This window comes from Petromyzon marinus, chromosome 20 (genome assembly GCF_048934315.1).
Source record: "Petromyzon marinus isolate PM22_M1 ecotype Great Lakes invasive population chromosome 20, UKy_Petmar_22M1.pri1.0, whole genome shotgun sequence".
Lineage (NCBI taxonomy): Eukaryota > Metazoa > Chordata > Hyperoartia > Petromyzontiformes > Petromyzontidae > Petromyzon > Petromyzon marinus.
In genome coordinates this window covers 7,347,135-7,373,692 of record NC_133686.1, presented here as the reverse complement: position 1 = coordinate 7,373,692, position 26,558 = coordinate 7,347,135, and positions in this window count along the sequence as shown.

Here is a 26,558-nt window from a genome sequence, read left to right as displayed (position 1 = left end):
TGGTGGGAATCCGGTTTTAGGTAAGCATTCATATAGGTAGCTTTTCTGTAGACAGATTGGCTCATTGAACCATCAGGTCTCTTTTTTATTAGGACATCCAAAAAAGGTAGCTTGCCATCATTTTCGACTTCCATGGTAAATCTGATGGCTGGGTGTATGGAATTGATGTGGTCGAAGAATTGGTCTAGAGCAAGCCAGCCATGTGGCCAGATGACAAAAGTGTCATCCACGTACCTCTTCCATAAGGTTGGGTGCAGAGTGGCAGTCTGAATGGCGTCAGTCTCAAATTTCTCCATGGAAATGTTGGCTACAACCGGAGATAGGGGGGAGCCCATTGGGGTTCCCTCAGTTTGTTTGTAGAAAGTTCCATTCCAAGTGAAGTATGTATTGTATAAGCAGTGTCTTACCAGGGGGGGGTACCTCAGTGTTTAGTCCTTGATGAACCAAGTCTTCAATGAATTTGATGGTGTCAGGTACAGGAACTTTGGTGAATAAGGAAACTACATCAAAACTGACAAGCAGGTCGTCTGGGGACAGGGAAATACCCTTGATTATCGATACCAGGTGAGTCGAATTTTGTATCGCAGAGGTGGTTTTTTCCAGTGAAAGGCTGCAGGATTTCAGACAGAAAACGAGCCAGTTTGTAGGTGGGGGAGTTGATAGTAGAGACGATAGGAGGAAGGGGTGTATCTACTTTATGCATTTTTGGTAAGCCGTATAATCTTGGTGGCCTGGCAGCAGAAGGTTTCAACGAGAACTGTTTGGTTTGATCAATTAATGTGGTTGAATCAGAAATTATTTTGTTGGTTTTTATGAGGAGGCTGTTGATGGGATCTCTTTTTATTTTTGTATAGCTGCCATCGTTGAGTAATTCTTGAATTTTGTTGTTATATTCGATTTTATCCATGATGACAGTGGCATTGCCCTTGTCGGCTGAGAGGATTACAATGTCATAATTCTTTTTAAATTTATATCATTCAAAACGCTCATCTGTGCTGAGGTTGCTAGCTGGCATCTTAGCGTTTTTGAGGGTTGCAGCGATTTCAGATCTTGCTACGTCTGCAGCAATGTGACCTAGGCCCTTGAGAGCCACGTCTACTTGGACAATGATATCATTAACTGGTATGTGTTTAGGTGTGACTGCAAAGTTTAGCCCTTTAGCTAAAACGTATTTCAGACCATCGGAAATAGAACTGTTACTGCGATTAATTACGACTTTGTTAACGTCTAGCTTTTGGTGTGTGGGTCCGGTCTTTTGTTTGAGAGGAGGTTACATTTGGAAATCAGGTTATCCTTACATTTGGTCGACATAGTGGCAGCTGAAGAGGCAGTCATATTGTCTACAAAATTCGACTCACCTGGTATCGACAATCAAGGGTATTTCCCTGTCCCCAGACGACCTGCTTGTCAGTTTTGATGTAGTTTCCTTATTCACCAAAGTTCCTGTACCTGACACCATCGCAATCATTGAAGACTTGGTTCATCAAAGACTAAACACTGAGGTACCCCCCCTGGTAAGACACTGCTTAACCAATAGATACTTCACTTGGAATGGAACTTTCTACAAACAAACTGAGGGCACCCCAATGGGCTCCCCCCTATCTCCAGTTGTAGCCAACATTTTCATGGAGAAATTTGAGACTGACGCCATTCAGACTGCCACTCTGCACTCAACCTTATTGAAGAGGTACGTGGATGACACTTTTGTCATCTGGCCACATGGCCGGTCTGCTCTAGACCAATTCTTCGACCACATCAATTCAATACACCCAGCCATCAGATTTAGCATGGAAGTCGAAAAAGATGGCAAGCTACCTTTTTTGGATGTCCTAATAAAAAAGAGACCTGATGGTTCAATGAGCCACTCTGTCTACAGGAAAGCTACCCATATGGATGCTTACCTGAAACCGGATTCCCACTACCATCCATCCAGAAGAAGTCCCTCATCAAGACTCTGCACTATAGAGCCCCATGCATATCCGACCAGGAACACATAGCCAGTGAACTAAAGCACGTACACCAAGCTATTAAGGCTAATGGTTATTCCGACTACACAATCCGCAAAGCTATCACTCCAACCATGAAGAAGGACCCTCTTGAGGAGCCTTTCAAAACCATCACTTTACCCTACATTGCGGGGATCACAAAAAAGATCTCCAAAATCTTGAATAAACACGAGATCCAGGTCAGATTCAACACATTACATAAAATCCGTGATCTGGTTCCATCTGTAAAAGATGTGATTCCGGGCATACAGTACCCTGGCGTCTACAAAATAAGTTGCCTCTGTGGTAGTAGTTGCATTGGAGAAACCAAACAACATGTCTCGGACCGCATTCGTGAACACAAAGCAGACATAAAACACGGTAGGACCAACACCTCGGCCGTGGCAGATCACTATTATAATTCAGTAGGTTTACATGACATTGACTTCTCCAAGACAGAGGTTCTTTGCAAGCCATCTGGCTACCATGAGAGATTCTTTCAAGAGGCTATCCACATATACAAATACAGTGACAATTTCAACCAAGAAGATGGATTCTGGCTTAGCAATCATTGAAAGGATTTGATAAACCATTTCGGGTCTTAATTGATTGTTCACGCTTACGGTGGCTTTCAGACCGCATCCATTATTTTCATCTCCCCCCTCCTCTTTTCCGAACATAGATGGACTCATCCATCTGAATAACTGCAAAATCGCTCTCCGTGGTGCCAACGTTAAAAATAAACGCCACTTTTTTCAAATTTTCTTGTTGTTGTTTTCATACCTGATAATGATTGCTTGTGTTGCAGTCGAAACATCGTGAGAATGTTATTGTTTTATATTTGTATTATTTCATTGTTTCCCTTCTACGTGACTTTACCGAAAGAACCAAGAATATGAATCCCTGCAGTCACGAAAGCTTCAAATAAAATCTATATTCATATATTTTCACATATTATGGATGTTTTCAATTGTTTGAGTAATCCCAACATTCCGAAAATCACAGTTAGATCCGAAATGTTAAATCATAAAAACAACAGATTGATCTGGTAATGACATCACAGAAAGCAATGTCACTTCAATTACATCATTTTCACAATTTTGTATGTTGAAGTGCTGTAATTTTGACATTAAATGACCTTGCTTTTGCTTAAATGATCAAAGTATAAAACAGGTTTTATTTAAGTTGTTATTTTACTGATACAACAAAATTTATCCCCGAAATTTGGCCTAAAAATCAGAAATATTCGATATTGGCAAAGATATTCTGGGTTCTTTCGGTAAAGTCACGTAGAAGGGAAATAATAAAATAAAAAAGAATAAAACAATAAAATTATCACGACGTTTCGATTGCTTGTGTTTTTATTATTTTATTATTTTCCTTTTACATGACTTTACCGAACGAACCAAGAATATGAATCCCTGCAGTCACGAAAGCTTTAAACGAAATCGGAAAAGATGTAAATCAAAAGGTTATTCCGAATATATATACATACACACGTCAAATTTACCTTCAACATTCTCATTTGGTGATGGACAGCTCGCACACATGAGAGACCCCCATTAATTTGAAAGCATCTACACTTTCCAAATAAAACTGCAAATAATACTTGCGGCAGGTAGTTAATTTGGCTGTGACATAATAAGCGCATGGTGGCTTGCACACGCGAGAGGTCTCCTGGGATCCTTAATAACCACAGGCGGACAGGGGAGTAAAGCTTAACACCACCTCAGACACACAGAGAGCTTTGCGATCCCCAGCCCAGCGGGATTTGGTTTTGAAGCAGTAAATCTATGACTCAGAGCCAAACATGTTTTCCCGGAGCCTGCCCAGTCACCTTCTGTCCGTATTTTTTTTTCCACCAAATCACAGACTTGACTCTGTCCTGCCAACAAACCGGCTCGGTAAGGATAGCAACCTGTGCCTTCAACCATGTCTACGCAACAAGCGACATTCATGCAGTTTTCAATTATACGTTTAAATGCTTTGGAAAACGATATCTAATTATGTTAATGTGTAACTGATTGCAAATAATGACCATCTAATGAAATTAGCAGCAAAAAATCCACCCACTGCACAGAAATATGACCTAGTGTGATGAATTAGCTTGTTTATTAAGCTGATTACTCTACACAGTAATTTAAAGGGTGGCCTTATCAGGAGGCCCATGCACTGCCAGAATCATGTTTGTGTTTTAAATTCACCGTAAAGGTCTCTGAAGACCCCTGTGGTTGTTTGGCAATGTTGTGCTTCAGAGTTTCAGCAAAATTTAACTCGCTAAAGGCACTGAAGCAGGAAAAGAGGGTGTTAATTTCAAAAGTCACAATCAGGCCATTATAATTTCCTTGCATTGTGGTATTTCTGCTTCAGGTCAGCTCCTTGTAAATTGGACAGATCCGCCTGTGCACATCTTCAAGTTCACGGGCAGATCTTTATCTTCAAGTGCTGCAATATTGTGTTTAATCAGAGCTATTGACAGCTTATAGTTATATTAAATTCGAACATGGTGTATGTGTTCTACAATGGTTAGCACACTGCACTATTGCTGCGCTAGATTCACGTCCACAGCTAGCATAGCGGTGAGTGATATCTAAATGGATTCTTGGAACTTTAGCATGTTGTGCCGAAGCAGACCAACCCCAATAAACAATAGACCCAGCAATGAAGATACTTCGAGTGCCATTATATGAACAATGACAATGTTGTACAATTTTGTGACATTCGAAAACTTGCCTTGACTAACATTCTAGCCTCTATCCAGGTGTATGGGGGCGTCATGGTGGCGATATGAGAACTGCCTCGCCTGGTATTCAAAAGATCGTGTGTTCAATCCCAACCATGACACCTGTATATTTGAAGTCTGCATGTTCTCCCTGGAGTCACATGGACTATTCGCCACGTCCTCGGGTGTTTTTACTCCACATTTCGAACGTGTGCTTAGAGTATTTGGCTGCTATAAATGTCCACGTGATAAGCCACTTCGTTGAGCTATCATTTGTGGCCAGGTCGCTTCTGGAAAAGAGCTACGTAGCTCAGTGGGCCTTACCTGGTATAATAAAATAATATCTTAAACCCCATCTCCCTGGTCCTCTCACCCCACGCTACAGCACGTCTTCACATCTGCCATCTCGCCACCCGCTCTCTCCCCAGAGTCCTAACACCACGCTGTAGAGCCACCGTTGCAACCATCACCTCTCCGCACACTCTCTCCCCAGCTCTCTCACTCCTCTCTACAGCACGTCTTCACAGCTGCCAATTCTTCACGCAAGCTCACCCTCGATCTCTGTCTCTGTCACACAGCTTGCCAGATCCCCTCTTCCAGGATTTCTCCCCAACACTCAAAGTTATTGCTTTCAACCATAAGAATCCCCCAGTCACCTTTCCTGTCCATCCTCCTCATATGTATTATCAACTCCTGATTAATCAACCTCTCAGTCATGTGTGTAAACCATTTATATTGGGCATTGTCTCTTTGTTGGTCTTTCCTGTTTATCACACTGCTAGGACAGCTTTTAGACAACCTTCATCATATATTCTTGGTTATTTCGGTAAAGTCACGTAGAAGGGAAAGAAAGAACCAAGAATATGAATCCCTGCAGTCACGAAAGCTTTAAATCAAAACTTCATCATATACTTAAGCTTTCTGAGTGAGCTAGATTCATCAAATGTGCATTTAAGTTTATCCATTGGAATACGTGTATGATGACACACACACACACCTGTGCCACCAAAGTCCCATTCCCTTACCAACTTAAAATGACCAACGTGGTGAAGTATGGTCAAGCATTCCCTATGACGGAAATGTGGGGGGGGAGACCTTCATTCAACGGTGGATTTGAAAAGGGGCTCTATATGATTGATAATTATAATGATTACGTACAAAGCAAACGTTATATAAACTGTTCTAAAGTAGGGCCATCAAATGTTTTGATAAGATGCTCGAAAAAAAATAGTAGGCTTATTTTAAAGCCACATCTTAATGCACTATTCCGATAATATTGCATCGTTTCATAATAATGAGTAATATGCATGAGCATACGTGCTTTCAACGTGCCAATTCGATTGCCAATCGCTTTTATATTATGCATGAGCTGTTCCAATTAACTGGCAACCTGTTGGTATGCTTCTGCAAATATGATTGACGAAAAAGATGGCACTCCAATAGCATCAAATGCCTTTCACTCAATCCTGAACTGAATGTCCTTTGAATGGGAGCTTTCCATGGTTTCACTAGGAGACAATTCAAGTCGTCCTGAACTCAAGCACGCGTCCCTGTTGTTGGACTCCTGCTCTCCGAGTGGACCAACAAACGGATGCGCTTGACGCATTTCGTCTTTTGGCGTCCTCTGGTCGAGCACCAATTGGGTCGAGGCTCAAAAGAAAGCCGTCCTTTGGTATGGACCAATCAGTTTCAAGGACAATGCATATATTATCATAGTATGTTTTTTTTTTGCATTTTGACTGCAGGTATTGTGGTTAATGCAGACGTGAATCCTCGTAAAAAGGTTTTAGTTTTGTTACATTTTGGTACTGGCAAAGGAGGTCTAATGATGCATTTCATCTTTGTTAAAGCTTGAAGTCGGAGGAGTGCTTTACATTATAATTCATGGCTAGCCTTCTGAGAGCTAATGACACGGTGCCCTTTACGTGAGCGAGAACAAGGACTCAAATTGTGTTGTGCATGGCATGTTTTCTTTCTTGAACTTTTATATGGTAGCAATTATAAAGGCAGGAAATGTCACACGGCTTTTTAGAAGCATATGGGGAAGGAAAGATACATTTATGTTTTAAGGAAAAAAAAAGAATAATGAAAAAACAATCATATTGATTTTTTGCCAGTGGAGAGAGATGGAGGCATAAATATACTCAGAGAAAAGTCTCATCATGTTTGTGGCGACAAGCCACGATCTTCGCCTCGGGCTATGAAACCAAGAAGAAACTTAACACTTTCGTGTCTGCGCATTTTCAAACTACAAAACAAGAGCGTACAGCAGAAATCCAATAAGCTGTGCTGATACGGGGGGGGGGGGGGACATACAGTATATTGCAGATCCTCGTAATTCGCGGCACACCGCGAAGGTTCAACTCATAATCCCCGAGACAATGTTTGTGCCGACATGATATGCCCTGGATAATGGGAGGAATTAGCCATGTGATTCCATGAATCCACACGTAACTATCGGCTAAATTAATCTGCTATGAAATCATGGATTACAAGATTACGATTTTTTTTTTCCCCGAGGCCAAAATGGTGCTGTGTTATAAGATACATATCTGTTTGTACATAATTGGATACCAAGTATAGATAAAAAAAAACAAATTATACAAATTTCCTTTGTCACTCAACAGTCCACATCAGTACAGGTAAAAAAAATGCAAATAAAAATCTTACTTTCACATTTCCCCTGTAGCTCCGCTCCTACAGCTTCGCGTTCGCATTGGTCACCTCTACGGCGCAGCGATTAGCGGTCGGCAAACCGCTTTAGAACCAACGCGCTGTGCGTCGGATTACGGGAGCAGGTCGCAAACCGCCAAACTGCCGGTGAAGTATTCCCCCCTCGTTATTCACGAACTTGCTAGCCGCGATTTTGGCTATCGGCCAATCGCATCTGGAACGCGACACGACTACTGCATCGAGAGAGAGAGAGAGAGAGAAAAAAAATTGATGAGATATAAAATGATGAGATATAGTGATGAGAGATAAGGTTACGAGATAAAGATACGTGTTCTGATAGTGTCCATGTGTTGAAGAGCTTATTTATATATTTATTTAAGCTCATTCGTTTAAAATATATAACGAGGGAATACTGTAATTCACAGATTACTGGATCACGTATAATTGGATGCCTGATGTATAGATATACATTCCAGATTTGAAGCTTTCGTGACTGCAAGGATTCATATTCTTTGGTTCTCTTTGGTTCTATACGTGACTTTACCGAATAGAACAAAAGAGTATAGATATACAGTTGCATTATACTCTTTCAGACATAAAACATTTGAATTAAGTGCCAATTTGTTTGGATATATTTTGTGCTGGGGTATAGTGCCAACATTATGTTGGGTATTAGTACTGTTGACTTCCTTCATATATTTTTTTTCTTGACACCCAAACAAAAACCCGAAACAGAAACAATACCATTTTGTCATCTGTCAGGCACACAAATTGAAGCAAGTTCTAATTTGCCACGGAGGTTCCTTGGCTCAGGGACTGTCATAGAAGATCACGGACGCCGCATTTTCAAGGGTGCGAAAGGTCGCGCCAGGTGTTGTCAGTCCTGGGTCGCGGGCATTATGGACACAAACACACAATTCTCTGCCACTTTCTTCCTCCCCGGCTTGTCAAAGATTGTCGCCCCGAATCTCACATCTCTTCTCATCCATTGAGCTCGGCTCATTAATGTGTCATTCCGAATGTCCTTCAGCTGCCGTGGCTTAAGCCTGCAGCCGGCATTGCACAACAAAGGTGGTGATAGGGAAACATCGACATACATGAGGCCTGATGCAGTGGTTTTGTCCAACATAACGTTATATTTTTTATAAAATGTTTTAATAGGGTGTGGTTTAGAAATTCTCGATGAAATTCTAGCTCTGAGAGGCATCTATGAGACATCTATTTTTACTTATTTTATTGTTTGAACGAACATTGTAGAATGCATCACATAGTTATACTATGTGTGATGCTTATAGAGTACGTAAAACAAATATTATGGAAATTACATTTAATTGAAGAATGTCATGCTTCATTTAACTGTAACACATTTCAAAGTGATGACTTAAAAAATAAGCATCAGTGCTCCTAAATCCAAAACTTTTTCTTTACTTACGTGGGTTCACTGAACAAACCGTTTTGTGATATAAATGTCGAAGATGACAGAAAAGAGGTGATGAATAATTTGAATATTTTTCGTGTTGACATGAGTACAATGTTTTTAAAGTTGTTGAAACTTAATGCGTTTGAATTCGTCCCTTTTCAACTATATTATAAAAAAAAATTCTCGCCCTTTGATCATAATTACTGCTGACGGCGTTATTGTATTTCCCCCGATGCCTTTATAATTCCAAGTGAAGAAAACAAAACAACTATCGTGGTTATTTTTGATCGATCTCAAATCATCATGTAAGTTGCAAGTCCTCAGCCCTTCATTGTATTTTGTTCGGAACGTGCCACTCACGTAAAATAACATGTAGGCAGCAATAGCAGTTATGAGGAGCAAAGGACCGGTGCGTGAGAAATGACAGCAACAGCGGCAGATGATTACAGCCGCTCAGCTGCCTCATTTGTTACGGGTGGCAGAAATAAAATGAAATGTGTCACGACAGCAAATGACTAACTGTTTTGTCAAAGTTGTTGCACAGGACATTACCGCTGCATTTGCGTTGCTGATGTATATGCTGCTTGACGTTACACAGGATTCACAAATAGTTCACTCAGTGCCTGAAAAACAACAATCAAACTAACTTAAAGAGTTGTATTGGAACGCCAGTGAGTACAGTTACCCATTGCATATCCTGTTCGTTTAATATTGGGACTGATTTTACTGGCATACTGCACCTGGAGCAACATCGCGTGAAAATTGCCCAATTGTTTTACTTCATTGAGCGATGAAATATGTTTATTGCATACAGAAATTATGCATTTGCTTTCAGATGTCTCAATGTATGTGAAAGATAATGGCATCTTGTCTATGATATTGGATATTAGTAGCGACCAGCAACGCACGACTTTCGTTTTAAATGCACACCCTTACAAAGGCCGGTGAAATTGAATGATGCATGGTTTTTTTCCAATTAGCCTGAGCCCTAACGAGATAATGCCAAAATTGGTTTTCAGTCAACTGGAGATCTGTGTAAGGTGGGTGGCGACAGCTGTAGGACTGTGGACGTGATGCCATTGCCCAAGTTATACGTCTCTGTCATCGCGGTGTACGTGCCAAGACAGCCGTGAGGATTAACCCTTTAAGCCGACGTTCACCAAAAACCGCAATGCTCATTTGTAATTAGATAGAAGGAAGCGGGCAAACACGCTTTGTCAGCATTATCAATCTGTCGTTTGTGACATTGTTGGAGTCGCGTGTCGGTTTTTTTTAAATGGTGCGTCGCATCCAAGCGTTGCAAACACAAAGGCCGCTTAGCCTATAGAGCACATGCAATGTTTGACACTGATTTCGGAGCATTTGCTTGCTTGTTGTGTTTGATGAGTCTACTTTGCAGCAATACAAAGAAAATGTACTATCTGAGCAATTTGCTTCCTAAAAATGCGACGCCATTCAACGAGAACCGCTAGACCAAGTTTTCTGTCAACAAATAAATTGTGCGCAATTGTACGAGCGTAATTTCACATGTAAAACAAAAATAACAAAAGAAGATTGTCTTCCCAATCGTTGTTTTGGTATCGAATTTGCAACGGCGGTAATGAAGGCAGCATGGAGGTGACATGTGGGGCTGAACTGTCACCTTGCATGAGCTGGCAGTTCAGCGTGTGCGACGATACAATGCAGAGTGATGCAGAAACACGCTTCTGCTTCTGCATAGAACGCGGAGGTGGTGGGGGGGGGGGTATGGGGAATTAATCGTGGCGGGCTGGGAGAGTTGCGCCCCCCAGCACTGGATGTTTGTCTTGCCTCGGCGCTCCAGTGAGACAGATGCTTTAGCAGATGTGAGCATCTCCGACCGTAGCCGAAGGGCCCGCCCGGCGCTTAGAAACACTTTCGGCACGCGGCATAGGTGCTGACGCGTTGGTCAGAGTTCCTCGCTCGCTGAAAGAATGAAACGAAACAAAAAAAACCCCACATCTTTTAACGCGTTTATTTCCGCAGCTGCAATATGCTTGCGTCCTGAATTCATCAACGGCCCGAAGCGCACGAGAAATTGTGCCCACGTGTGGCTGTGAACACTAATGCTGTAATAAACCTGTCGATGGAATCTCCGGGCGGCCGCGTAAATGGTGGCATCGACGTTACAAATATGGAGTCATTTGCGCCGATGGCTTCGCAGCCAATTGAATTTATTCCATTGGATGAAAGAAATAGTGGGGCTGATGTGCGCGGGGGTTCCTGAATCAGCGGCCCTTAGGCGTTTGACAGCGGCTGCACACTTCATCCAAGACGGGGAATTCAACCTCTGTGTGAAATGTATTTAAAGCTGGTGAGAGCCAGTAGAGACAGCAATGGGCGCAGGGTGCAGAATGAGTAGAGACTGTGAAAATAACATATTTAACAAATGCGAATCGTAATATGCAACATTTAAACTGAAAACGCCAATATCACTGATATTATAAAACGTTCATAACACAATTGCTGTTGTTAATAGTTTTATAAAGTATACATTTTTTACTTACATGACATAGATACCAAATTAAATATAAAAACATAAAAAACTAAGCAAAAAAATACAGACAAAACACTGCGGATTAAATATACCCACTGCAACCAAGAAACACAACATGGATTCCCACTCAACCCTGGACAGGTGCTCTTCATCTTATTACATCACTGAGCTGGCAATGGAAATTTCACACTCGTATGGTGAGCATGATTCAATTCATCGAATAGCCACTGGTGTTTTCACACAGAGTGGTACTCATTTTGTCTGCATAGAAAGGGTGAAGACCTGAGTCAACCCTCGACTAGGATTTGAATACCTTCCAAGTGTGAGACGTGCATCTAAATATCTGTGCTACCCTGTTTGCATTCATATTATGTATTATGTATGTCGAACTTATTTCATACCGTGGCGAGCCAACCATGCTATTCACTATGTTAATATGCTCACCATCAGCCGGTGTATATCCACTGCTAAATGAAGGCCTCCCAAGGCCATTACCACCCCTCACAATCCTGTAATACCACATTCCACGTCTCTCCTGTGCATTAACTGATTTATTGCTCCATCTCCATGATGGTTGCGCTATTGGGCACGTTCCCTCCTCTGGTTGCTACTCCATCATCAGTCTCATCCATCAGCCATCATCCCATGTTGTGATGTATCCTGCCCCATGTAGACGCTACTCAACGCTACGTAGGCATACAAAGACATGCATGCAGTATTCCCTCATTATTCTCGAAATTACTATCTGCGATTTTGACTATCCGCGAATCGCATTTGGAACTCTACACAATTGCATGGAGAGAGAGAGAGAGAAATGAAGTGACGAGGATAAAGTGGTGAGAAAGAATGTGGTGAGAGATAATGTGATGAGAGATAAAGTGATGAGAGAGAATGTGATGAGATCAAGTGATGAGATCAAGTGATGAGCGAGAAGGTGATTAGTTCACGAGATGTGTAATTATGATATATTCTTTCACGTATTTAATAGCTTCTTTACGTATTTATTTTAGCTAATTCATTACAAAGATAGGCGGTCGTAGGCCAATCTCATTTTCCGCGACGGGTGCTATTCACGAGCATCTCCAGAGCGTATCCCTCGCGAATAACAAGGGGGACACGGCACGTACAAGCACATACACAGAGATGGATGAATACATCATTGAAAATTGGTGCAGGGAATAGGGAATAGTTTTAAAATTGTTTTAGGGATTTCCCATTATCTCCATCGAGATGTGATGTCAGTAACACACAGATGCCACTGCTGCAGAGGGCAGGTGTCACAAGTGGCAAAAGCACGTATTCCAAAGTTATTGCCATCCAAACCACATCCGGGTCTTGCCTTCAGAAGTGTCTGCGTCTTGCGCAGCATATGGCATTTTATTTTGTATTCCCTTGTATAAACGTAAATCTTTAGCTGTTATTGTTGTCATCATCGTCATCATCAGCAGCAGCAGCAGCCATGATCATTCCACTGCGAGATGAACGCCACCGCAAGCCGTCACCATCTCTCATGGTCCTGCAAAGTCGCAATCCATCTGGCGCTTGAACACGAGCTGATTTCATCGCTCCATCTCTACCAGTGGCTATCCCCTCAAGCGGATTGCTTCCTGTGGCTGTCACTCCGATGTTAATCTTGACCACCGGTCATTTTTCATTTTTTGCGATGTGCCCTGTCCAATGCCATTTTCTTAATGTGTCTGTATCGTTCGTATATTCTCTCTCTCTCTCCCCCTCTAATCAGCGTGTTACCCCCTTCTGTTTCTCAAAAGTAAGGAAAACAACATGCAAGTGTGTGTATGCTTGTTTTGCATTTGCCCATATTTGAGATATTTCAGCAATTGGTTAATGTTGTACAAATTAGTTTCCTGTTTTCCTTTGTATTTCCCCTCTTTTGCATTTTTATCAGTTGCCCCTTGTACAAGATGTTTATTGTTGCATTGGGTTCTCGCCTGCTTTATTTAAATAAATAAATCGCACAACTGATGATTGATGATTGGGACCAAAGGAGGGAGACTGTCATATTGTGTTGGATAATTTCCGGTGAGAAAAAGCAACGCCTGCATAGCACGCTGTTATGTTGCGAGATAATAGAATTGTTCATGGCCAGCTCTGCACAGAAAATGCGTGGTTATGTAAAAGCTGATGATGTGCGGCTCCTCCTAGCCCACTTTGTTCAAAAACAAAATAATGCATCTTTACACATCATCTTACACGACTGCTAAAAGAGCATCTGGCAGCCACTCTTATTGTAAACAAAGGAAAGTACCTCGTCAGTCAGAATGTCTGGGTTGACAACAGGTGCTCGTAACTTGCGTACGTGTTTAGGAAAGCAACTCAAGTTAACATCGACGGCAAGTGACATCTGAACTGGGTCAATGCAGCCTCCAATGGGAACCCTGTGTGGTGTGTAGATATCAGTCCTGGTGGATGGAGGGACAAAGGTGGCTCGGGATGCTGCTCGCCACATCAAACCGTCGTGTGTTGTTCAAGACTCAATATGTGTTCACTGACAGAACCTGCCCCAACCATCTGTCTGCCTGTCTGTCTGTCTGGATGGGGAGAGCTTTGCCTGGGTGTGGGAAAGAAATTTAAAGTGAATGCAAGGGAGGGTGTAAATGTAGTCAAATGTTTTGTCGAACTTGTTGTTTTGTGCTGATATTATTATTATTGACACAAGTACACCACTTATTGTAAAAAAAAAGTTAACCGTACTTCTTTTTAACAAGTTGTCAAAATAACATTTATTTTAGTTTTCTATACAACAATGGGCACCATTGGTTGGCTCAAAAATCATTGTCAAGTCCGCTACAGGAATGTGACTTTAATTATAATGGCAATAGGAAAAGAAATAAGTAAACACAACAACAACAACAATGACACGTGCGTAATTTCAAGCGCAATGTTTCTGCAGCCGAAATCCAATAAAAACAAAATTTCGAAGCGCGGCTCGGCACAAAAACACATAAGCTCCTAAAGCCTTTTTTGCGGCACAAAGCAACACGGTTGGGCCCAGTGCCCGGTGCAGTTGGCATGACCACCCGTTCCAGGCACCAGATGGGAGTGGACAGCGAAAGCAATTAGTGGACACGCGCCGGCACCGCTTGGGCAGCCCGTACCGAAATGAAGGAAGACACCGACCGCACTGTCCAACCGCTCCTGCCAGCTGCGGCGAGGACGGATTCTTGATGGTTGCGAGTGGCCTGTTATGGTCTAAGTAAAGTGGAGATAGCCAGCAGGCACAGAGGTCAGAGTGCTGAGCCGGCGCCGCTGAGATGCAATGGTTTCGAAAGCGCAAAGCAGTTAGCCACCTGTGATTAAACTGGATTCCCAAGTGTAGTGGATTGATGTTTTTTTTTAGCCTGGCCACCAAATGCTGCAAAAACAAAATAACCCTTGTACTAAATTTATTGCAGCGCTCGATCTGGCTAAATTCCGGCTGTGAAAATTAAAATAGCGCATTGATTTCGATTTAAAGCTTTCGTGTCTGCAAGGATTCATCTTCTTTGGTCCTTTCGGTAAAGTCACGTAGAATGAGAATAAAATAATGAAATAAAATAAGACAATAAAATTATTGAGCTTCAAGCTCTGTCGTCCCGACAGTTCTGTTCTTTCACCTGAAGAAGGCTGCTTGTGTTGTGGCCGAAACGTCGTGAGAATGTTATTGTCTTATTTTATGTCATTATTTTATTCTCATTCTACGTGACTTTAACCGAAAGAACCGAAGAAGATCGCATTGATTGTCATGCGACTGCCGTTACTTTCATAAATTCAGAGCGGGTGGGAAAGTGCTACCCGATACTGCGTAGACCAGAGGAAACTTGAAGGGATCACAGAGGTAGCTATGTGCTATCCACTTCAGTGGGCTCTTCTCTAGCACAAAGGGTTCCACCGCTCTACAACAAACCCGAATGTCTCATGACGTGAAGCCGATAGCACAGTTGGGATTGAAAAACAATGGCAACACAAAACAAAGGAAATGTGAAAACGTCTGAGTAGATTCACGAAACAAGTATATTTACAGTTAATGTCATTTTAAAGTGTTAATTTAAAACCTAAGTTGAAAACAGTTTATTCCACAATAGGTGAACTCTTCAGTTACTGAGAGGAGGAAATGCTGTCGACAGTGTGTGTGTGTGAATGTCATGACTGGTAGCTGACATTTGAACCCCTTGCCCAATTAATATCAAAAAGTACTCCTGAACAAATGCCAGAGGTGGAAGCCTACACATGTTACCTAAAACTTCTGGAAAGAAACTTTGAGAAAAACTGTCCAAAAGACATTTGGAAGTTGGGCACCAGTAGTGCCCATGGTGTGAAATGGATTGCCATGCAGTTTAAAATGGGAAATTCAACGTGTAAAATGTCTTCACCTTGAAGTGAATGAAAGGATGGGGCACCTCACCGCTCAAAAGTTTACAACTTTTAAATAAGCACCTTCATAATATAATGGTAGATGCGTCTGAGAAGGCTGCAAAAGTTTAATTGGGGGATCCTGGTGGCAGTGAGCATTGTGATGTCTGGCCCTTCAGCGAGATGGCAACCAACCAGGGGCCTGCCAACCGCGTGTAATTATCTCCACAGTCTCTCCTTTTCACGGCTCCCACTGCACTTATCGATGTAAAAAAATAATGATAATCCTGGAAAAGCTGAGCAGCTCATATATTTAAAACGTTTGTCAGCCAATTAGGCCAATAATTTAGTTTTGCATGAAATTCACAATATTTATTGAGGCAACTGGATATGAGTTTTGTTAAATAAAAACCTGGTAAGTAATATAAGCGTGGCACAATGGTGAGATTTGGAAACCCAGAGGTCAAGGATTCTATTCGATCTCCCCACGGCGCATTCGAAACAATGATGCAAGCTTACGAAATGCCCCCTTCACTGCCTTCGGCCACCCAGCCCTACAAATGGGTACGCCACAGCTAATTGACCGGCAGGTCACGTGTGGCAGGGGCAAAGTGTGAGTCATCCTCACATCTTCCAAGATATCTGACCATTGTAGAAGAGTAGGTCACATACCCTTAGAGTCTCTCTGCCAATAGAGGCTCTTCTACCAGCAGTGGCGAGATCAATAGCTCGTGCTACCTTTTTGCATCTTATTATGCAATGTAATAGAGCATTCTGGGTAAATTAAACTAATAAGTCGACCTGAAAGTGCAAGATAATTCTACGTGATTTTACCGAAAGAACCAAAGAAGAAGAAGTGCTTTTATTTAATTTACACGGATGCTCCACGGGTGTAGAATGAGTTTCCACATACATGTGGTATATAAATTGTGATTTGTACTGACAGGGCACAATAGCATATGGTAAACCAGCAGTATTAGTTTAGCAACATGAGACCACCAAGGTTTAAACCAGCTAAGTTTGTTTAAACAAATTCTTCTGGTCAAAATGTCTAAAAGTCTAAATGGCCAACAGACACAACATGTCTTACGTATGTGGAAATACAGAATGGATGATAATTTATTGTGTAGTATCTTAGCGACCTGAATTTCATTCCCAGCCATGGCTGACATCAGCGGAGCGTAATATCTGAAATGGTGTTGGGGCTTCCACTCTTTTCCAACCGGCATTTGCACAGCGAGGTAAAGTATCGCAATTATTTCACGATACATCACCATGCTGGTCAGTGTGCTAATGTATTCTCATTCGGGTTATGAGACTCGTTGGTTGGTGTCGTGGAGTATGGTGGTGGAACATGGGTGAAGCAACCCCATCACCCCTCATCCAGCAGCGAATTAACGATGGGCTGTAAATTGTTGGCATTTCTTATTTATTGTTCAATTTGAAATTTCCAAGGCATAGTCTTCAGCTTGATTGGATAAGGTTGTAAAGACACTATACAAATTAAGGTAAAGCCCACTAGTCGTGCCAATTTCAAATCGAGCTCAGTTCCACTCTGGGCGCTTTGCAGGGTGAACAGGTTAACAACACGTCCGATTGAGGAGTGTCTTGTGTGTGTGTGGGTGTCGGCGATTGGATAAAATGTTGTAATGATCACCTCATCTCTCTGGCTCACTCCATTGGGTACGACATTGGAATGGGTTCTCCAAAACGGCAGAGTTGGAGCATCGGAGCGCTTCGTCGAATGAGATCAACTGGCTCCTTTGGGATGCCCAGATGAATGATCTCATCTGCCGTGAAGAAGGTGTATCTTCCATCACCATGTATTGAGCCCTCTTATCAACGGGGCAATGACAATATATTAACAACAACTAGGTATTGACATATGTAACGTATGAGCATTGTGACAACATTTGTAATATTATCCCATGATTTCCACATGGTTCCATTATTGATGTAATTTACAACGAGGTATTTAAATTGGGATGAAGATACCGATTAAAATGCATTGATATTCAAATGTAGTCGCACGTTTAATATAATCTGGCACAATTACAGATGGAATTTTCTTCTTTTATCAGTATAAAAAACTAATTTCTACATATCATAGTCAAGAGTGATGGATAAGCAAAAATGTGAAGTGTTTTACAGAAGAAAAAAATACATGTTTTTTTCTGATACGGCATGTGAAACACAACCTAAACGTACACACATTTTAAGTTGTTTTGTGTTACATTTTCCAGCATAAGATGCCGCTTGTTTCATGCATACTAATAAGTCCTCAAACTTGGCATCATCAGCCATATAAAAAAAATCTATTGCTTCTGTTGACACAAGCAAAAGCATTTGTTTACTGAACAGTCACAGGATGAAGCCTGCATGGAGTGCATATCAGATTGGAAAAAGCAGTGTGCAGCAGCAACATGTCCTTAAAGTTAACATTGTTACTGCAATTGCCTTTACACGTCGTAAATTTGCTCTGGCATTTATGGTCAGCATTTTACAAGCAAACAACTGTCGTGATGTTTAGTGAAAATGTTGTCAAGAATAGATGGCAACTGATGAGAAACAGATGCTAATGATAAGAAAAGGTGGCAAACAAAGAAGAGATGGGTTACATTCTTCGTAGGGTAAACAAGGTAAGGGGATGGAATTGTGACTAAATTTGCAACAGCCATTGCTTAATTTAAGCTGGTACAGTGCGGAACGCTGTAGTTGGAACGATTTTGGCATGCCGTATCTATCTCACCTTATTTTGTTTTCATGCTACTTATTTTGTCCTCATGGAGTTAAAGGAATATAGGGCAAAATAATATATTATTATCATGGATAGGTTATACATTATACTCTGGAGATGGTGCCTAATAAAGTCCAAGCCGACCTAGCGGTGTTCTGGAAAATATCGAGTGAGAAATTAATGTCCTGTTTACAGCTGTTCCATAATGACTCGAGATGGTGACAAAACAGATAGAGAGATCTGCCACTGAGAATTCATGACGACGATGATGACTGTCAATAGAGTGTTGCACCTTCCTGTTACGGGAGTAAAGAAGATAACTGTTAAACAGGAGGAAAATTTACTACCATGACGGCCGAGGAAAATATGCCATGGTAAACAAGGCCAGGCCGTGTAAATTTCCATTCAATTTGCCATTGGCGCAAACAGGCAGTCAGAGAGCCTCGTCGCAGCATTGGGGCATATGGAAAAGTTTGCAGGAGCGTCTCACTTGGTAAATATTGGCCCCGTTGTGGCTGGCTCGGGACAAAAAAAATATGACCCGGTCCAATATTTACCAGCCAGTGCACCTAAGACAAAGCACAATGTGCATAATTATGGAATTTTATTCCGTATATACTCAGTCAACATTTTCCCTGATATGCATTCTAATTCTGCGTTGTAACAAAAAAAAGTCATGGCACTTTCAATAAGATGTTACCTCATTGCAAAAGATAATTATTTGGTTTAGGTAATGCTGCATACTCTTAACTCTTTACGATGTGCTGAAATAAAAAGGACTGCATATTTTTTTTATTCAAATGTTAATTATTATTATCTGGTGATCTTGCAGTCGCCATGCCTAAAACACCTGCCAAGCCCTTATAGTCAACTATTCAAAGTAATGGACTGATCAGGATCAACCAAACCCAGCTTAATGAGATGCAATGAAATCTAAAGCATTTCATGTGATTTGGTCAGAGGCATTATTATTTTTTAAACAATATTTTTCCTTGAATTTTATCTCAATTTTCCTTGTTTAGTCCAGAAATCCACTGAAACAATGCACGACAATTAATTTGCTCGCTTGCCACCTCCGCTTCATTTCAGCCTCTGTTTCTTTCACTTCACAACATCTGCGAATTTCATTTTCACGGCGTGATACAATGCGCACGATATATAATACCTCGTGGGCTGTTTGTCTCAGAGGAACCAAGGAAGCTGGAAAAAAAACAGCAATACGTGTAACCACAAAAACAATGTCATGTGTATAGCACACAGCAGAACAAAACAAAATCTCAACCTAGGTTTTTCTCCAAGGAAAAAAAAGACCCCAGCACATCGCTTGGACAGAAAAAAAATTGCGTAAGTTTCCGTTTGTCCTGAATCCACCTTTGAGGCCACACAGCGTCTATTCCACAGCACACGAAAAACCCAATGTATGTGTTGTCCTCATCAGACAGCACAAAAACACCAATGTACGTGTTGCCCTCATCAGACAGCACACCAATGTACGTGTTGCCCTCATCAGACGCGTTTTAAAAATAGACAAGCTAAACGGGTTGTTCTCATTTCCACGCACACCCAAAACAAACATATGAATGGCACATTTCTGGGCCCTGATAATTTGCATATTGAGAGAGCACTGTAGGCACTTTTTAAAGAGGATAACAGAGACAAGCCCTCCGCGACCATCATTAAATTTTCTCAGGAACAATTATGTTTTCAATTGGTTTGTGTTCTCAAAAGACAATGAAAAAAGAGAGCCGTGATGTTACTACGTAGCATGGTTAGATATCGAGGAGGAGGCTGGAGTCTCAGGACAGTGATAATTGAGTTGATTAATGCGCTAAATTGTGGCCCTAAAAGCTGACAATGGGACAATCACACTTTTTTCGAATCAGTGCAAGATTGGAAGCCACTATCACTTACAGAGCCGTTGCAAAATGTCGTGCCACTGTGTTGCAATAATGTATAATCCGGGAAGACTAAATCGAGCACTTATTTGTTCCGTGCGAGAGGTCTGGACATGCAAATGAATGGACAATGCCGACCTGAAGTTAAATGTAATGACGAAAAACATTTTCTCCTCTGGGCTGATTGCTGGTATTAAACAAAGTGTTCTTTTGTGCGGGGAGGCCTAGATCATGATGAATGGTGTTTACGTTCATGCAAAGCATCAGATCAGTATCTTTCCCATTGAAAAAAAAAGGTCCTTGGGGATTTGTTTTGGGTGGAATGAAACACTAACTCTTTTAGCCAAACTAAAACGGTTGAGTAACCATATGTAATTAAGAATATAATTATCGTTGTTGTCATTAATGCTAATGTTGATGTCATTAGTGGCAGTGATAATAGTCATCAATGCGTAAAGCAAGCAATATTGGCTGGTTACATCGAATTAACGTGAACAGATATTAAATGTATGCTCCTGGACTTTACCTTTGGGGTGATTTTTTTAAAAAAAAACTTCCACCTCCTCTAGGGCCTGTCCACCTTTAATGATCGGGCCTCTTTGGGGTGCCACTAATGAACACAAACAATCTACAGCTGTTTTCAATCAGGCCGATAACACAATTCGATGCATAGGGTTTCCTTAGAATTGCTAATACAGAATGTATTTAGTTGAATAGCAGGTCAACATTAATTTTTTTGCATGACACATGCAACAAAATTGCATGACGCATGCAATTTGCCTCGCGTAACATTGTGGAAATTTTTTTATCATTAAGGCAATCCATCACAGCAGAATTCAAATCTTGAAAAAACAAATAACCACCTGTTATTTTCTAAGGCATAAATCAACTTCGTCACAATAATATACAGATCTACAGTATTTGATTGGCAGATAATGATAATATCACCATATGGAATGAAAAGTATATTTATTCGAATATTAATGTGTAATGCATGCCTTAAAATAGGGATTATAAGTTGTTGCAGGAAGTAAGTATATTTTCAGGTCCAAAAGGCACATTTATATTAATACTGATGTTAAAGACATGTGTACTTTATTTAAAAAAATATACTGTTAATATATTTCATCTTGATGACCTGCACTCAAATTCCCTTACCCCAGAATATAATATTTTTTTTAAATCCCACCGTTCTCCCTCGACCTCGACAAGGGGAAAAAAGTCCAACTGATAATGTATGCTGTCCTGCCAGAGGCAATTTGATCAGTTCCACCCCATTACATTCATTCCAGAATACTGACCACCGGCATCAGAAAGTGTTGATGCGTTATTTGGTTAGGCATGTCTGCGCGATTTCCATCAAACACTTTAGGTGCGGACAGCTGGTCTGTAAGCCACCAGACGTCTCTTGAGGGAAAAGTGAGCAGCCGAGCATAAAGGTTCCTCCTCTCCAATGCCCTTTCTGTTGCCCGGGGGAGCCACACTGCGCCTCCCTGTAACGCACACGCATGGTAAAGTGGTGCACGCCCTTTGGAGTAAAGCCCCCTTTCTTCGGCTCAGCCGGGTCAAGCAGAACACCTACGTTCCTTGGCTTTCTTGAGCAGTGGCCTTTTAATTTAAGTGGTGTGAGCCCACCGAATCTGCCGGTCGCCTAATCCCAGGATACAGAATCACCCCGACAGGATTTCCCTGTGCCGCGGCGAGCCCGAGGGAGTGAGTGGCTGAGACCCAGCAGCTTCCTCTCACTGCCGTGGGTGGCCTTGAACAGTCGACGTGGCTTTTGTTCAAAATTAATGTTCCTAATCACGAGCAGTCTCAAACTGTTATGGATAATATATGTCTTCTACTTATCAGTAATGCAGTAATGCCACAATATTATCTCAGTGGCATTGGAGGTTTTTTTTTTTATAATTGACACGAGGAATTGTGTACATTATTTACCTAATCTACTCATTGTTACAATCAATTCATTTGGCAGTATTAAAATAACATATGCTTTAACCAGGAGTCAGGTTTAGTTATTATTATCATTATTATTTTTAAACAGATTTGTTTTAATGAAGATTCACTTGGTAACGCAAATACATATATATATTTTAAACGTGTTTGATCCGAAAGTGTTTGTGAATACTTCTCTTCTTCTGTAGTTCATGAAAAAAAAATGTCAAGTCAAAGTGATTGCTCAACTCCTGTTTACAGCCCTGGAGCAGTGGTGGAATTTCCACATTCTTATGGCACGAAATATTAGACTCCCAGTCTTTCCACAGTACAACCACTGTAGACTTCTCGACAAACTGCTCACTCATTTTATTAATAAGTGTACATTTAAATTTTGATTTAAAGCTTTCGTGACTGCAGGGATTCATATTCTTGGTTCTTTCGGTAAAGTCACGTAGAAGGGAAACAATAAAATAATAAAAATATATATTTATGTTGATAATATATTTTTATGTTGATAATGGTTTTAAAATAATTAAATGTACACTTATATTCTTGGTTCTTTCGGTAAAGTGACGTAGAAGGGAAACAATCAAATAAAAATATATATTTTTATAAACGTATTAAAAATTAGCGTTATATGATATCAAGTACAAGTAATTGATATCTCTCGTATCATCTGATTGAGTGTGTGGGAGAGAATACGTGTACTGTATATACGACTACAGTATGCAAAATGTGTAAAAGATACCTGTCTATGTTTTTATATCCAAGAGGTGTATTATCTGATTATTTATTTTATTTAATTACATTTTCCACAACGATGCGAATTATTATTTTGTGTCGCTTATTATGTCGTTTCGTGTCGAACTAGGACCCATAATTAATGGAGAGGATCCTTTCCTAAGAGCATCTCACAAAGCACCTGCAGTGGTTCAAGCACTGCTGATGAGACACTGAATGTCGAAACACGTCAGGAGTTTGCTTGCCAATGCTACTGAAATCATGCACTCCCAGAATGTCGTGCTGATGATGGTATGGTAAAACATACGGTTATATAGTTTTTCATGTGCGGGAACAGACATGTGAATGAGGCACATCTTCTAATTATTTAGCACGCGCAAAGTCGAGTGCTTTCATGTAAATGTTATCGGAGATTATACAGAACAGAAACAGATGTAACACAGATGTTGACCTTGTGCAATATGCAGCCACACTCAAGCATTAAAGTGCATTCAGTGACGGGTGAGTATACTTAGTTGTTGAGAATACTGTCTGCACTCAGAAAATCTGGCTTTGAGAACCTCCCATTGATTGCCATTTTGGTCGAAGTCCCGACTCTTCCAAGCACCTTGTACCTCGTGCAGCAAATAAAAAAACAGCTTTGATGATAAAAAAAAGTTCATGGTTCTGCTTGTCATCGCTGATTGCCACAATTTGGCATTGGTCAGAAACTTCGCTTTCGGCATAGTTACTGACCCAGCAAGTTGAAGAGATTCAAAATTATATGCCATTACTGTTGCATCTCGCATCGCTTTTCCCTCGCGTCACTCAGCTGCAGCAATCAAGAAGCCCTCTCAAAGATCGCACTCAAGGAAAGGCAACTCCTTCTCGGCTCCCCCTGTTGTTGAATGCCCCCCTCTCCCAGCCAGTCCTTCAGCGTTGCTTTCTCTTCTCCATGTTTTTTGCAGACATAACGCTTTGTCCTCTCCGTTTCTTTGTTTGCTATAATGCAGCTGATTGCTCCCTCCTCGGTGTTGCATTTCATATTCTCACGACCCTGCTGTGCGTTATTCTTACATTCACACTCCTTCCTCTATTTGATTGATAGGCTATTTATTGTCCAGCATTCGTATAATTGTCTTTCAAACAAAGTCATCCTGCGTCTTCAACCAAGTCATCCCGATTGTGCCAGATCTAACCAGACATTGTAAGCTAAGCACGTGTGAGTCTGGTCAGTTATTGGATTGGTGACCATCAGGCCTTGCAAAGAGCTGTAGACATGAGTCTGTAAGGTGGCAAGGAGATCACAATGCTGAGCGGTACCACCTGATATGCATCGGTTATCACTGGGTTCTCTGTTTTCCTCCCACATGAAGCTAATGGCATAGCAATGGTCAACGTCTCATTTTGGTCCTTTTCTTCTCTGTTATACTTGCTCCTCTTATTGTATAATTCCAAGGGTTCACCTCTCTACTGGATTTCGCATGTTTTCGTAGCGTATAAATAGTACTAATGTGTTAATTTATATATAATATATGGAGAGAGAGAGCGATGCAGTGTAATAAGCAGCTTGAACTTGAAAATTCAAAGAACCTTCAGTGACAGAAGGGAGTCATAGGGTGCAGGGCATTTGCCTCTTCACCCCCCCCCCCCCCCCCCAAGAGGGCATGAGTCACAGGCAACACAAAATGTCTCGTGGGGTCTGCGAATCAACATGAAGTATTTCATCCACAAGCAACATTCCTGCGGAATATATAAAAGCGAGGCCTTGAGGATTTGCGAATAAATTCCGGCCACACCGTTTTATTACAAAGAATGGGTCTCACAATAGCGTTACACAAAATGCGTGTGTAAGCGCCTCGGGACAATGTGCTGTGTGGGTTTGAATTTTTTTTTTTTACAATAAGCTGGAGAGGTTTTAGGTAATGTTTTTTTTTCTGTCACCTATCCCTAAATTTAAAATACCTAAAATACTCTCCTCGCTTTTTTTTTTGGCTGTGAAAATAGATTCTCTCAGCCAGGTGTAGACATCCAGAAATAAATATTTTACACCCGTTTCAAGATTTGGTGAGTGAATTTGCAACATGCTGGCACAAACACTGTACATCTTCATACGTTCCTGTGCTCTCAATGCAAGGTCAAAAACACGATTAGTCTTGGGGGTTAAAAAAAACCCCGTAATAAAACGGCTCTGTAAATTTCCCAGTCGGTATTCAGGTTCACAGTCCCTGACAAATTCTTGAATTTCACGTTCCAACTGACACCAGAGGCATGGCTTTAACAAACGTTATCGCATTTTTCTTTCTTCGCCCAATTTCCATGGTGGTGTGCACATCCGTACAAATATAAAGGTTCCCTGTGTAGCCCACACAGGCTACTGGGGGCAAGTGTTGACATGGCACATAATGGGGTGGAGTGGTCAACACCACATCCGGCCATGTTGGTTTCCTCTGTGCCGATGTTTACACGCTGTACCAGGGCTCTAATTGAAGGCCGAGGCGGCCTAGCAGGGAAGGCCCACGGTTGGTTTAGATTTTCATCGCTGGCATTGACTGTTCGAAGGTGTAAATCGAACGAAGACCTCCTGGGTTGGAGTGCAGTAAGCCAACCGCTACAATACCGCTCCCCACACACACACACAGTCGTGGAATATCCTCAGGAGAAATCACTGCCGGCGCGGTTCGCCGTTCCGCCACGACTTTCAGCGCAATCATGGGGATTCAATCGGTGACGAATACCAAACCTTGGTCTGTAAAACGTGCCACACAGAGGAATAAAGGGCCCTGTACTCCTTCTCGTGCCGTGGTGCAAAAAAAAAAAACGAACCCGTGCCGACCCAATATGCGTGATTGAGTGCCATAAGGGGTTTCTGCTTCATACTATTAACTTCATAAAATACTGACTCGCAGATTGCAGCAACACTTGACTGGCTGCCTTGCCCCCGCGTGAGCTATCCCGGTGCAGGAGGCTGGGTGTCCTTCACAGTGACACGCGGGCAATGCGAGGGAGCGAGTGAGCGAGCGAGGCGAGGCGAGCTCCTCGGCACGCCGGCCAGGGCTTGAACGTCACAGTCAAATCAGCTCGGCGCAACGATGGGCCCCGCAATGGGCAGATAGAGCTGTGTTAAAGCGGCCTCAAGTGTGATGAATCGCCCCGTGAATATTGCATTTGCTCCTTTACAAACCCAAGGGGCACGGCGCATTTTGATGAATCCGTTTTAAACGGTAAATACAATGTAAAATAAAAAAAAGGTGGTGCATCGTTTGCACACAAACTTTATACGATCAAAAAAGTTCGGTACAGCGCTTCTGTTAGTCCACCGCTGAATGAGGGCCTCCTTCCTCACACTGATGTGGGTCGTAAGGGTTGTTTGGCCATACTTCACCATGCTGGTCAGTGTGGGTTGGTGAAGACGTGGACCATAGATATGGGAGCATAGCACAATACAAGTTTGGAGTTTCTGCATTGTCCATAATGTTGCCCTACAGCAGCCTTGACCACCTCTTTTATGCACAGTGGTTGTCCATATAAGCGCTATCCAGTTCATTGCTACACATTTCTGGCCGATTTGTTCATACTCATAGCATCTACATACATACA